The sequence below is a fragment of the Salvia miltiorrhiza genome, chromosome 8, assembly GCF_028751815.1.
Source record: "Salvia miltiorrhiza cultivar Shanhuang (shh) chromosome 8, IMPLAD_Smil_shh, whole genome shotgun sequence".
NCBI lineage: Eukaryota > Viridiplantae > Streptophyta > Magnoliopsida > Lamiales > Lamiaceae > Salvia > Salvia miltiorrhiza.
Window position 1 is genome coordinate 876,469 of NC_080394.1, and position 15,670 is coordinate 892,138.

Consider the following 15,670-nt stretch of genomic DNA (forward strand, 5'->3'; position numbering starts at 1 on the left):
ACAATAGGTGATTAATTATTTTGAGTTTTTTTACTATATTCTTACAGCGACTCATCATCTTAGCTTTCTTTTCCATTAATTATTTTTTGCGTTGATACAGTTTGATTCTGAGGAAAGTGAAGAGATCTAGTGAAGAAGGAATAAGTGTGTCTCCCATTTTCTCCATGATGACTTAAGTTGCTCAACCTCTTTTCATAATTTTTTTGTAATTCCATATCTATTCTTTCTTTAAACTTTAGTTGATAGGATTATTATGTCGATGGTTGAAGACGATGCATGTTTGGATACCAATTTGTTTCACAATTCATATGATTCTCGAAGACTCAAACTTTATTGAAACGATGAAATCGAAAGAGTCTTTTTCTGGGAAAGAGCTAATATGAAGTTTAGTTTAATCCCTTGGATCTTTGGCTAAAGTGAATCCTGTATAGTTGATTTGTTGTCTACATTTCAGGTGGATTTGGAGGGGCATTTTTTGTAACTGTCAAGCTCTTATTGAGCCATTTTGAGCTTTGTTATAGATTTTCTAATAGAATCAAATAAATTTCAAAATGACATGAGGATATATGAGATCCATTAATATAATTTGTGTAGGACTAAATGTCTATCTCTCAAGCATGTGTCTATTGTTCTGTTTATGGTTTGTTTTTATGATGTTTTCTTCAAAAGCTATTAATTTGATATCATTATATCCAACACTCCAGAGTCCAGCCTTATTGCAGGTTGTTTATTGTTAGTTACGTCCCATCAAACTTGAACTATCTGTTATTGTTTTAACCTCTGGCAGGAATAGGAGAGCCTTTGAAGAGCTTGGATGCGAGGCAGCCTCAACTAGAGGCGCCAATGAGCTTGCTCGTGGGGACGAACAACAAGCTTGGATTGTCGCAAATGGCTCCAATGTTTTGTCTAAAAAATTCAGACAACAATGTTGAAGATGTGAAGATAGTGAAACAAGAGGATTCAGCAGCTGTGGAAGTTGAACTCAATACCAAAAACAAGGGAAAAGGAATGTATGAGAAGAAAAACTCAAATTTCAGAATGTCAATACTAAGTTCGACTCGATTTGATCACACCGTTGTTTAATTAAATTTCGAACATGATTCTTTAATGAATGAATTAAATTTGAGCATGTCAATACTTTATTACACCCTTGACACGATTCATTTTGAGTTAGCTAAAATGTCCACACAACAAGGGATTAAAAAAAAAAAAAAAGCTTTTGCAAAAAGAATTCATTCCCAAATTATTTCTCATCTTCTATATTAGTACGAAGCAATTACATCATTATTCCAACCAACAACAGAGAGCATCATATCATATAGAAACTACACATTCTTTACAAATAAAAAAGTAAAAGGCAAACTAATGAAAGAATGGTGAGCATATCATATATAGGGGTTTTGGCAAATAAATCACGAATTATTTCAGCAATTTTAATGTGACATTTGAAGTGCGGCGAATTGAATCATCACATTTTCAATTTTTGCAATTTCATCCCCCCAAATTTTTTCGGTCGCCGAATTGTTGAGTTGGAGTTTACGTGAATGTGAGATTCACAACCAAGTTTATGCAAAAGGAGATAAAATCATTTAGCTCACTTGCCATTTCCTAATTTATGTTAATTTGAATTTACCTATTTATAACAAGTTGTAGTGTTTACCAACTCTAAGGTTGCAAATGTGAATTAGGAAAACAAGACAAAACAAAACAAAAACGAAACGAAAAACAAGTTGGGCTGGGTTGAATAGATTCTGTTTTATAAATAAATTATGATAGGAGAGTGATCTTTAACTCGAATTCAAGTGAAATATCTTTATAATAATCTAAATTCAAAGGCGCTAACGAGCTTGCTCGTGGGGAAGAACGACGACAGTGTAGTTGTTGAGTCTGAAGAGAAGGATGATGACAAAAATTCAGACAGCATTGTTGAAGATGAAGATAGAGAAACAGAGGATTCAGCAGCTGTGGAAGTTGAATCCAGTCCCAGCAAAAAGGGAGGTAGCCAGCTTTTTCCATTTCTTGATGAATGAATGCCTATTTCTTACGTTGAAGCCAGAAATTAATTACTAATTGATAATTAGTGTTATGCTTCTTAACATATTGGTGTTTGATAATATTTTTCATAATATTACAATTATACGCTCTTCGTAGTTAACAAAATAAGGTTATATTTATCGCATTCCAACCCCTATATACACTTGATAGAAATTATCATATTTTTAGCTTTTTATTGCACTTTTAGAGGGTATAATAAATAATAAACAAGGGAAAGTGTTTGCACGAGGGTTCGGCTCTAGTTCAGTCATATTTTTTTTTTACAAATCAATTATTCAACGAAAACTTGATGGCATGGCTCCACTTATAGAAAAATTCTTCAAAGCTTCAATTAGCTTGTTGGGCTTATCTGGATACTGAGTAGAGATGGGCCTTGATGATTCAAGCCCATTAAAATTTCTATGTATTGATCCACCACAATGAGATTCTTTTCAGGCCGCATATTTTCAAGCAATAATATTAGTTAAAAAATGTTAATCTGGTTGGTCCAAATAGAACGGCTCCTAAGTATTCGAAGGCAGTAGGTTTCCATTATGGACTGAGAAGATGTCAGTTCGAGATGCGCCTCAAGGCTCTTGGTTGCTACTTCACAAGTTAATGTCGTTAAGACTCATTCACTGCAATGAATGTGAAGAGATCCCAATGTTGGGGCACTTGCCCAATCTCAAGTCCCTTGAGTTGAGATGGTTGAGGAATTTGAAGTGTATAAATTCATCATTCTACGGAATGGTGAACAAGGACACACGCACTGTTTTCCCAGCTCTCGAGACCTTCCAATTGAAATACATGCCTATGCTGGCAGAGTGGGCAGAAATAGAAATTTCGGATGGAAGTGAAGTGAAGCTATTTCCTCGCCTCCAACATTTGGAAATTTACAGGTGTGAGCAATTGATGAGTGTTCCAAGTAATGTCTCGTCATCATGCCTTCAACATTTGTCAATTAGGGAGATCGGTGTGGAATGTCTGCCAGCTGATTGGCTATTGAGTAACAGCGAGACTCTCTCTGATTTGAGAATAGAGAAGTGCCCGAATTTGAGAGAAATATCAGATAGGTGGGGAGAAGAAGAATCAGAAGAAAGAAGCTTCACAATCACATCCCTCCCTGTATTCCCTCGTCTAAGAAGATTGAGTATTCTAGGCGTTCCTGAGTTAAGTGTGGAGACTGTGGATGCAATGCGGCGCCTCCAAATTCATGGATTCAAATACATTTACCCGTGACGGTGAGTATCAATATCTTCTGCTAGAAACAGTTGTATGTGTATTTTATTTGAAAAAAAAATTATCATTTGATTTCACTTTTATTAATTAATACTTAATAGATTAAAAATTCAAAATTATGGTATATAATTTTATAAAAAAAATAATTTTTTGAAATAAATATTAAAAATAATTCATAGTATTATAATTTATTTTATAAAAAATATTATTAAAATAATAGATATAAGAATGGGACATAATGGCATACATAAAATTGTGGGACAATAGATCTCATTTCTTAGTTTGGTGCTTAAACAATAGGAGATTAATTATTTTGAGTTTCTTTATATTTTTACAGTGACTTATCATCTTAGCTTTTTTTTTCCCTTTAATTAATTCTTTTTTGTATTGATAAATACAGAATAAAGTGAAAGAAGCAAACAATTGTGTTTGACTTTGAGGTGCCTCTAAAGAATTAGGAAGTGAAGTAAGCGATCTAGTGAAGAAGGAATAAGTGAGTATCCATTTTCTCCATCATGACTTGCTCAACCTCTTTTCGTAATTTTTTTTGTAATTCCCTATATATTCGTTGTTTGAACTTTAGTTGATAGGATTGTTATGTCTAGCTAGGGTTGAAGAAGATGCATGTTTGGATACCAATTTGTTTAACAATTGATATGATTCTCAAAGACTCAAATTAACTTTATTAATCATTGTGTCTAAACTAAGGATTCACATCATTATTTATGCCCATAGACACAAAAGTGGTATTACTTAATGCTAAAATGTGAAATTCACAACCGAGCTTATGTAAGGAGATCAAATCATTTAGCTCCCTTGCCATTTCCTATTTTATGTTAATTTTAATTTACCTAGTTATAAAAAGTTGTAGTGTTTACCAGCTCTAAGGTTGCAATTGCGAATTAGGAAACACAAAACAAAACAAAACAAAACAAATACCAAACATCTTCCATATTCCATTTTGAACATTACTTTTTATAAGGCTCGTTTGTTTGATAGTATGGATACAAATGTCAAGCTCTTATTGAGCCATTTTGAGCTTTGTGATAGATTTTCTAATAGAATCAAATAAATTCCCAGATGACATGAGGATATATGAGATCCATTAATATAATTTCTGTAGAACTAAATGTCAATCTCTCAGGCATGTGTCTATTGTTATGTTTTTATGATTTTTTCTTCAAAAAGCTATTAATTTTATTTCATTATATCCAACACTCCAGAGTCCAGCCGTATTGCAGTTTGTTTATTGTTAGTTACATCCCATCAAACTTGAACTATCTGTTATTGTTTTAATTCCAAACATTACTGCCCTTGATTGCAGCATGATTCTAAAGCCATGGCAGAGATAGAGGAGCTTCTGAGGAGCATGGAGGCGAGGCGGCCTCAACTAGTGGCGCTAACGAGCTTGCTCGTGAGGAAGAACGACTACAGCGTAGTTGTTGAGTCTGAAGAGAAGGACGATGACAAAAATTCAGACATGGTTAAGTAATTACACTCAATACATATACATAATAATATTAATGTCATTATGCAATCATGTTTAAATAATTAATTAAACCCAATTAAATTGTATAATTAATTAATTTAAACAACTTAATTAATAAATAAGTAAACTCATAGCCTAATCAACAAAAGGCCCTCTTCATTACAAAAAACACGCAGCCCACAAAATTAAATAGTCCACTTCATTTATAAGAGCCCAAAATAAAATTTAATAGACGAGGCCCAACACCAAAGTGAAACTTTGAAAACTCATAAAAGATAGTATCAAATAACTAAAACATCTCTCAAGCCGCCACCTGCTCCGACAGCAACATGAGCATCAGGCTGCGGCCGCCGCCGGTCCTCCCTCCTCCGCTCTCCCACGTTTTCTCTGCCGCTACTTTCTCCTCCCCCAAGACTCGAGATGAGATCCAGTGTCCCACAATTTCATGTGTACCACTATGTCCCACTCATATATCTATTATTTTTAAAATAATTTTTATATAATTAAAATTTATTATAATATTATGAATTATACTTAATTTTTATTTGAAAAAAATTATATTTTTAAAAAAGTATATACAATGACTTTTAATTTATCAACCTATTATTAGCTAATAAAAGTGAAATTAAATGATAAAAAATAAATATGTACCCTAATTTGATGGAATAAATATTTATGCATCTTTTTTTATACATCTTCGAAATTTATGCACCATATTTTTTTACACTATCTAGCTCACACATAATTTTCATAATTTTATTTATAATTTACATCATTTAATCATAATTTACTTAACAATATCATTCATGCTCTACTTTTTTTTAATATCGCTTTTGGCACAGACTTTCAAGCTATAAATATTTGTTGGTGAGGATCAGTAATTTGTGTTTAGTCTTTACATTTTCTTATCGCGGTATATGGATTGAGACATGCATGAATATTCTTCGCACCTTTAAAGTCAAAATGATACCCCCTCCATCCACGAAATAAAACTCTCATTTGATGATTGACAAGAAAACTAAGAAAAATGATAAAGGTGTTGTGAGTGAAATATAATGGTAGTTGACTAAAGTGATAAAAGTATTGTGGGATTGGCCTTGGAATGATAAATGGTAGTAAATATAAAATACAAAAATAATAAAGGTGTTGTGGGTGGGCCCATGAGTGGTAAATAGTAGTAAATGAGAGTTTATTTTGTGGACGGAGGGAGTATCATTTTGACTTTAAAAATGTGAAGAATATTCTTGCATGTCTGAATCCATATACCACGATATGAAAATGTTATACTCCCTTCGTCCCATTCTAATAAGTTTACTTCTTTTGGGCATGAAAATTAAAAAAAATTAATTTTTAGTAAGAAAGTGGTGTGGTCCATACCAATAACATATATGGAAACGAGTCTATTCTACTGGGATTAGTTAGCCTAACTCGTCTAACTTGGCGTGCGTAATTGGCACAACTAATTAATACTTCCCCGCAGTTAGTGTTAGTGTTGTTGCACTTGTATTTGTGCATGTGGACTTGATTGATTATTCCACTAAACACAAAAGCATAAAGGAATAACTAGTGTTGATAAATTGGTTTGCCACCACCACCACCAACTTCAGCTTTTCCATTTTTAATTTGAAGAGAGAGAGACAGAGTAAAGTAAGAGAAAAGCATTGCATTATTGGTTAATTAAAGGCTTTTAATATATTATTATATTCATATATTAAAGGCCTTTAACATTAAAAGAGAGGGGATTGAAGGAAAAAGGGAGGAAAAAAGAAGGGTGATGCGGTGAGTGGGGACATAACAATATTGTTAATTTGTATTGTGTTTCTCTTTACCACATTGTTAAAATATTAACTAAATACTGTATTACATTTACAGTTTTTTATATTAATACTGCCTACCAAATCATTCACGAGCTAACTCGTCAACTTGCATCAGTCATCCATTTCAATACAATAATCGAATCATGACCCCATCAAATTCTTCAATAAAATGCCAGTTTTAGTTTGATTTCCAACCACACAAGCACATTAGAATGGATTCAATACAAAAAATCTGAAAAAATCGAAACTTTCAAAGCATGTCACTCACTCTTAGCTCAGAAATAACTCTTAAAACTTGAATTAATTAGCAAACTAAAACTTATTGTAGCATCTTACTAATCCCCAATTTCTTAACGAAAAGTGAGGCAAAATTAGTGGAATCAATGACATACCCCATTTCAAAGATCCCATTTTTATTTCAATTTCATGCGCGGAATTTAAATCCAAAGTGATAATCTGCAAAGGGAGTGTGAGAAATATTATATTTACAGTTTTTTACTACCTTCGTACTTATAAAATATATTCAATTTGTCATTTTTGTTTGTTTTTATAAAACTAATTTAATTTATTTTTGGTAAGTTTTCCACTCATAATAAAATCAGATCTTATGAGACTATTACTTCATTCACAACATATTTAGTTATTTTATTAAAATTCATACACAATTGTCATTTTGGGCGTCTGCAAAAAGTATATCGCTTTTCTTTTTAAGACATGGTCTCACATCTTTTACTTATCATTCATCTTTATAAATACCCTTTATTTACAAAAAAAAAAAAAAAAAACTCAACTCTTATTCAATTTCAACCACTGGTTTCAGATAACGGTAGAACCCTTTCTCCACTACATAAAAATCAATAACAATTTCATTAAATTCTGTGCACAACCAAAATGACATACTCTTGACAAACGGAGGAACACTTTTTATAAGGACAGATGGGAGGGATTATATTAATACTACCCTTTCCTTTCCTAACAAGGGTCCAAAAGGACAACTCATCGTTGAAAGAAAACAACAGGAAAGAACAAAGCAAGAACGAAGAAACTCACAATAAAATAAGTAGTGAAAGCGAGTTGAATATTTGATAAAGTCAAAGTTTGAAATATAAAAAATGAAAAAGGAAAACCATATCTTGCATCACTCATCCAATTCTGTTCCTTAATCCTCTCTCTCTCACTGAATTTCTCTATTTCATAACATATTTTTTGAGACGTTAATTAGCTGTAAATCCACAAACTATTAGTGAATTTTGGTATTTTTCTAATTCTATAAAGTTGTAATGTTAATACATAAACTTTAGTCAATTTTGGAATTTGCCATGAATTTTAATTTCACCGAAATAAAAAATGACACGATAAAATTAAAGTTGATATAATAAACACACATTATATTAATTAATGGATAAATAAATTTGATCAAAATTGAGCCAACAAACAATTAAAATTTCAAACCAAAATAATAAATGATGTCCCCCCCAAAAAAAATAGAATTTACAACTGTAGTTTAGGTGGATTTTTTTTTTTTTTCTGATTCTGCTATTATATAGATAAAATGAACTTTCAAATTCTAACACTATGAATAGGGTGAGAAAATTTAAAAATAATATTTTCAAATTCATAATTATTATAACATTTTATAAAGAATAAGTTAATTTAATTACACAAATTATATTAGAATCATATACATCTAATTTGACTACCATATTTTAATATATACCCACACGTATGCGAATATCTACACTTGTAAGATACGTGCTAGTTTTATATTTAAATTAATTATCTTTAAATAAAGAAGGGTAAAGTATCAAATCAGCCCCTAACGTGAAAACCCTTATAGCATTGCCGACCCTATGACAAAGAGGGTATCAAATAAACCCCTATCGTAATTAATTTTGAACAAATACACCCTTACAACTAACGTCTACTTAACGCCGTGAACTATTTAAATTTTTTAATTTTTTTTTATTTCTCTCTCACGCTCTGCTCTCTCTCCAGATCCGGCGACGCTGCCGCCTCCCTCCATCTCGCTCCCCCTGCTCTCCCAGCCCTGGCCGGCAGCAGCGGCTGTCTTCGTCATCTCCGCACAAGAGCAGCGGCGTCGTCCGTTCTCCAGATCCGGCGACGCCGCCGCCTCCCCCCATCTCGCTCCCCCCTGCTCTCCCAGCCCTCCCCTATACTCTCTTTTCCCTTAGATTCTTTCCCCTTCGTCCGCCTCTCTTCCCAGAACAGCCGCACGCCGCCTCTCTTCCCAGAACCACTGCACGCCGCCTAATCTTTGCAGCGCTCGCCAGAGAGATTGTGAGCCGAGAGGCGGCGCTCGCCACTGGTGGCGCCGCTGTCGTCCGGAGAGGGAGAGAGATCGTGAGCCGAGAGGGAGGAGTGAGAGGTGTGAGAGGTGAGAGAGAGCAAACGTGAGAGAGAGCAGAGTGTGAGAGAGAAATAAAAAAAAATTTAAAAATTTAAATAGTTCACGGTGTTAAGTGGACGTTAGTTGTAAGGGTGTATTTGTTCAAAATTAATTACGATATGGGTTTATTTGATACCCCCTTTGCCATAGGGTCGGCAATGCTATAAGGGTTTCCACGTTAGGGGCTTATTTGATACTTTACCCAATAAAGAAATATGCAATTATCTACACAAATTATTAAAATTAAAATTGAAAATCTATTAATTGATACTAAATTAAGTTGATTAATTTATTTAAATAGAGAAACTATTTAAACAAATTAATTACATATATATATATATAGGAAGAGGTTCTAATAAAAACCTATGTTAACATGAGAACTAGGAACCTAATCTTGACCTTTTAAATATTAGATCTAATGGTTAGGATTTAGTCAACAAAAGAAATTGTGCATCTATTATATTTTACTGTGCACTTAAAAAATATGCAATTTATGCAATTGAAATCAACAATGCAAAATACTCAAGCAAATCGAAATTGTGCATCTATGCAATTGAAACTGTGCATCTATGCAATCGAAATTGTGCATCTGTAGTTTAATCTCAGCCCTCTATATTATTTAAATCAATGACTTTAAATTGGTTCCTAGTTTTCATCTTAAGAGGGGGTGTTTTTATATTAACCCTACCCTATATATATATATAGGGTGGGGTTAATATAGAAACCCCCTTAAGATGAGAGCTAGGAACCTAATCTAAACCATTCATTTAGAAAAAATAGATGGCTGAGATTAAATTAGAGATGCACAATTAAATTAATATTTTAAATGCAATTAAATTTGGAAGGGTAAAAATGTAATACAGTAATTATTTATTTTCACGCTTCTAATTTCAGTTTCATTTGTGACTTTCACCTAGGGCTTGGAAATAGAGAGTAGCCGACATTTCTTGCTATCAAATATGTCGATCTGCAAAAAATTGGACGGAGTCGGAGGAGAAATTGAACTCCCGGTGTATCTCTGTCATTTTGGCTTTTACCTAGGGTTTAATAGAAAAGGGGAGGGTGGTTTATCTGGAAAAGGAGGCGACGTGGGTGAGGGAAAACTATGAACCAATTTAAATCAATTGCATAGTAGGGATTAAAAATTAAGTAGTTGGACTCGAAATTGTATGGGTGTATCCATTTTAATTGGATAGTTCATATCGAAAATGCTTAGTTCTAACCATTGTTATTGCATAGTTGCATATATTTTAATTGCATAGTTGATATCTTACTTGCATATATGCTGTGGTGGTTTGTGTTGTACAAGTGAAAAATTTAGATGCATAGTGGGTAAGTTTTAATTGCATAGTTGAAATTACATGCATAGCTTAATTCGATGAAAAGGTTGGATTTTGTTATGTCTTTTTGTGTTTGCAAGTGTTTGGTCTATGCAAGAAGCTTCCTATTTTGTTTTTTATGAAGTAAGATGAGTATGATACCATTTAATTGTGCTTTAGTTATGATGTTGTTGCACAGTAGCAATTATAATTGCATAGTTATTATATTGTGGTGCACAGTTGAAATTAGTAATGCCTAGATTAATTTGAAGCATGGAACGACTTGTGTATTTATATCTGGGATAGTTCTGATGTGTTGTACAGTTAAAATTACATATGCATAGATTCATTTGATCCATATTTTTCTGAAAGAATGAATTTATATTTCGCTTGGGAGTAAAATGTTAGTTTTTGTTATGCCTTTTTGTGTTTGCAAGTGTTTGATTTGTGCAAGAAGTTTCATATTTAGTTCTTTTTAAGTAAGATGAGGATCTTACCATTTGTGCTTGTCACTTACTGTGATATGTAGATCTGTAAATGGGTGGTTTCAATTATGCGTAGATATAAGAAATTTGTGCTCACAATTCTGAAATGACATGTGTTGTTTTCACCTAGAATATATGTTAGGACACTTAGATCAGCCCTCTCGAATAGCTCGGAGCTGCTGAGCTCGAGCCCCACTGTGAAATACTACAAGGCTGTGCTCGAAAACGGCCTTGTAGTGGCAGTCAAGAGGCTGGAGCCCGATTGTAGGGCTGGGGATCGGGGAAAGGCGTTGAAAAAGAAGATGCACAAGGAGCTTGTGGTTCTTGCTAGCTTGAGGCATAGGAATTTGATGAGTTTGAGGGCTTATGTGTGTGAATTTAGTGGACAATTTGTAATTATATTTCTCGCTGATAGCATAAAATAGAATCAGTTGGTGTAATGATTCCTAGACGTTCGTGTAATTCTATTTCTTGCTAAAAGCAATAATTCTATTAGCATAGTTACTTGAATGTGTTGCACACTTGGATCTTAAATTGCTTGAGTTGGTATTGTACGTTGCACAGGTGAAAATACAAATGCATAGATTAAGTTATTCACACTGACCCTGAATTTGTGGTAGTTGCATAGAAGGTCGTTTGATATGGTTGCTCAACTATTATAATTATAATAAAAACGAATAGATAACTATGATTGCATAGATTAATTTTTATTTCACAGTTGCACAGTTGAAAATTTTTATTTGCATAGTCATATTATTAACCATTAATAATAGTAAAATATGAGCAAGAAGAAAATGATGTGCCAAAAAATCTAACATATCATTAATATTCACACGATTAATAAAGAAATTGAAATTACGAACTACAAGTTTTTTGAAAAAAAATTCAACCACAACAGAAACTAAGAAAGAAAGTTTGACAATAATTAATATTCACACGATTAATAAAGAAACTTAAATTAATTTATTGTGCAACTTAAAACCATATATAAATAAAAAGAATTGAATAATTAATTATGCAACAAAGTAAAAGGGAATGCAACACAAAAGAGTAAACGTGCAACCGTGAAGATATAATTATAAAAAAAAAATGTTATGCAATTATATAATTTGATTATGCAACACGATTATGAAACAAAATAACTTGATTATGTTGCACAGTTAGTTTGATTATGTTATGTTGATTATGCAAATAAATTTTAAAATAATATTCATTAAGTCTTAACGTGCAATAAAAATAAAATAAGGCTCTCTATAATTATAAAATAATATTCACTAAGTCTTAGTATCTATTATTGAGTATAATTAAAAAACAAGAAGAAGAAAAAAAACGGCACTAACAATTTAATCCAATATTTAAGAGTATTTAATTAAATAAGAATAATATATAAGGACTAAAATATCCTTCTAGTAAACAAAAATTAAAAAAAAAACGGTAAAAGGGAACTAACCAAATCAAAAAAGGCGGCTATTTAAAAACAATCAATCATAACCACTAGATCTTCAATTTTAAAGGCTAAGATGTGGTTCCTAGTTCTCATGTTAAAAGATGTTTTTATTATAACAACTTCCTATATACATATATATATATATATATATATATATATATATATATATAGGTGTGGGCTATAATAAAAACACATCTTTTTGTAAAAACTAAAAACGGCTGAATTCTATGTAGAACACTTATGAATTGGCTGTGTAACTGTATGAATTGCAAAAGGTCCTGAGTTCGACTGAATTCTATGTAGAACACGTATGAATTTCGCAATTCATACAGTTACACAGCTAATTCATACGTGTTCTACATAGAATTCATACATTTTAGCCGTTTTTAGTTTTTACAAAAAGAAGTGTTTTTACTGTAGCCCTACCCTATATATATATATATATATATATATATAGGGTGTGGTTCTAGAGAGAACTATATTAATTGTGAGAACGGGAGAACCATCAAATCTAATGCATCCACTGTAAAAATTAATGCATTCGCTGTTAAAATTAATGCACTAAAAAAATTTAAAAAAAAAATGCTCCCTTCAGGATTCGAACCCAGGATCTGCATTCATCCAACAAGATGATGCATTCACCGTAGATCTTGATGATCGAATGGCTGAAAATGGTTCTCCGGTCTTCTTTTATTTATGGTTCTTTCTTGAACCTCTCCCTATATATATATATATAGGCTAAAGTTCAATGAAGAAGGCCTAAATGTAAGAAAGAAGAGAGAAGTAATCTAATCCGTTGATCTTATCTAATCTAACGGACATGATTTATTCACGCCATGTTCAACGGATTTTTTCGTTGAACATATATATATATATATATATATATATATATATATATATAGGGTGCGGTTATAGTGAGAACCACAATTATGGTGAGAACATAAGAACCAATAAAATTACTGCATCTGCTATACAAATTAATGCATCCGCTATTAAATTTAATGCATCCGAAAAAAATAATTTTTTTGCTCCCTTCAGGATTCGAACCCAGCACGTGCATCTATCCACCAAGATGATGCATCCACCGTAGATCTTGATGATCGAATGGCTTAAAATGGTTCTCCGTTCTTATTTTATTAGTGGTTCTTATTTGAACCTCTCCCTATATATATATATATATATATATATATATAGGGTAGGGCTACAATAAAAACACATCTTTTTGTAAAAACTAAAAACGGCTAAAATGTATGAATTCTATGTAGAACACGTATGAATTAGCTGTGTAACTGTATGAATTGCAAAATTCATACGTGTTCTACATAGAATTCAGTCGAACTCAGGACCTTTCACAATTCATACAGTTACACAGCTAATTCATACGTGTTCTACATAGAATTCAACCGTTTTTAGTTTTTACAAAAAAATGTATTTTTATTATAGCCTAACTCTATACATATATATATATATATATATATATATAGGGGGCGGTTATTCAATAAACCACCCTTATTTTAAGAATTACGAACCAGCAAAAATGCATGAATTTTATGTATAACACGCATGAATAAACTGTATAAAGGTATGAGTTGCGAAAAATAATTTTTTGCTACCTTTGGGATTCGAACTCAGGACCATGAATTTATCTAACAAGGTGATGAATCAACCGTAGATCTTGATGATCTAAGGGCTGAAAATGGTTCCTAATTTATATTTTAAGAAGCGTTCTTATTTTAGTCTTCCCCTATATATATATATATATATATATATATATATATATATATATATATATTAGTGTAAATAATAATTAAATTGATTTTTTTTATTAAAAAAATTGAAAGTTTAGGAGGGGGCTTCAGCCCACCCTAGCCTGCATGTGGATCCGCCATTGGCTGCTGGTTGATCCTCTTTAGTTTAAGTTATTATAGGATTTTTTTTTTCATTGAAGCATTGTATTTATTGAATTAGGTGCGGTGCGATCAAGACCCTCTTTCCGTATTTGATTTATTAGCTTCGACATTAAGATGAGAGATTATATGTTTGTTGTTATATTCATGTATGTTTGAATGTGCTTTTAGTTCATATTTGATTATGCTTGCTCAGTTACATGTCTAGATACATGTTCAGAGATTTAGAATATCATATCTAGATACATGATGAGATTCAGAATATCATGTTCAGAGATTTAGAAACACTCAGAATTCAGAATATGTGTATGACAATGTGAATTATTTGCATATTTAAGCGTATGTGAATATGTGCATGTTTCTTCACTGAGTATATTTTCAATATGCTCACCCCTTATCTTTTCAGTTTTTTACAATTCTGGAGTCGAGGTGGCCATGAAGTCGAGAATGACTAGAGTTTTAGTATTTCCATAGAAGTTTGAGTTGAACTTGTTACGTTTTGAATTATCATTTTTACTTCATGTTACTATATTAGTTTTTGGGCAAGTTGATTTTGAATTAGTTTAAACTTTGATAATCAAGAAATTTATTTTAATTATTAATTTTTCAGGATTTTAAATTGAAAAGTTTATAAAAATCCGGGTATTTACATCACTATTTATGCCCATAGACACAAAAGTGGTATTACTTAATGCTAAATTAAATGTGAAATTCACGACCAAGTTTATGTAAGGAGATCAAATCATTTAGCTCACTCGCCATTTCCTATTTTATGTTAATTTTAATTTACCTAGTTATAACAAGTTGTGTTTACCAGCTCTAAGGTTGCAATTGCGAATTAGGAAACACAAAACAAAACAAACCAAATACGAAACATCTTCCATATATATTCCATTTTGAACATTACTTTTTATAACTTGCTCAATCCATTTCTCGCCCAACTCTAAATATATATTTTTAATAGTTGAGATGGATTGATAACTTTCAAGCCAGGACTCCAATATTCTTATTTTATTCTAATTCATTTAAAAATTAAAATTCGAGTATACTTTGTATATTTACAAACCTACTCCAAATTAAAAAAGAACAAGATATACTGTATTTATAAGAAAGTAATCAAATTCATTAAAAATATTAATATTCTTTATATAAACTTATTTTACATATGACAAATATTCATGATCAATGCCAATGAATAACATTTATATAGTACTCCCTCCGTCCCACTTCAATTGACACTTTTACTTTGTGCACGCAGATTAAGAATAAAGGGTTGGATGTGTAAAGTGGGTGGGGTCCATTTGTTTAATGTGTGTAGAGAAGGTAGGGACCACATGCTATTCCAATGCCAATTGAAGTGGGACAAACAAAAAAGGCAAGTGTGCCAATTGAAGTGGGATGGAGGGAGTAATATATATGTTGGGATATTATTTTATGTCATCACCTTTTAATTTGATCAATAAATACATAATTTTTTAATAGTCCATAATTTGTAATCTCGTCCTAATTAAAGAGAGACTTTGGAT

At 32.0% G+C, this 15,670-nt stretch overlaps 1 protein-coding gene across 4 annotated transcripts in view; it reads left to right on the forward strand.

Moving 5' to 3' along the window:
• Nucleotides 1-15,670, forward strand: part of LOC130999763 (putative disease resistance protein RGA1) — a 43,484-nt gene that overhangs the window by 4,858 nt on the left and 22,956 nt on the right. The window contains exons 2-3 of one of the 4 annotated variants that reach the window (XM_057925387.1): nucleotides 101-144; nucleotides 788-1,135. The gene's annotated coding sequence lies outside the window, so the exon portion shown is untranslated. Of the gene's footprint in view, nucleotides 1-100; nucleotides 1,136-15,670 lie in introns of those variants that run through there. The other 3 variants (XM_057925389.1, XM_057925386.1, XM_057925388.1) reach the window with 3 other exon arrangements.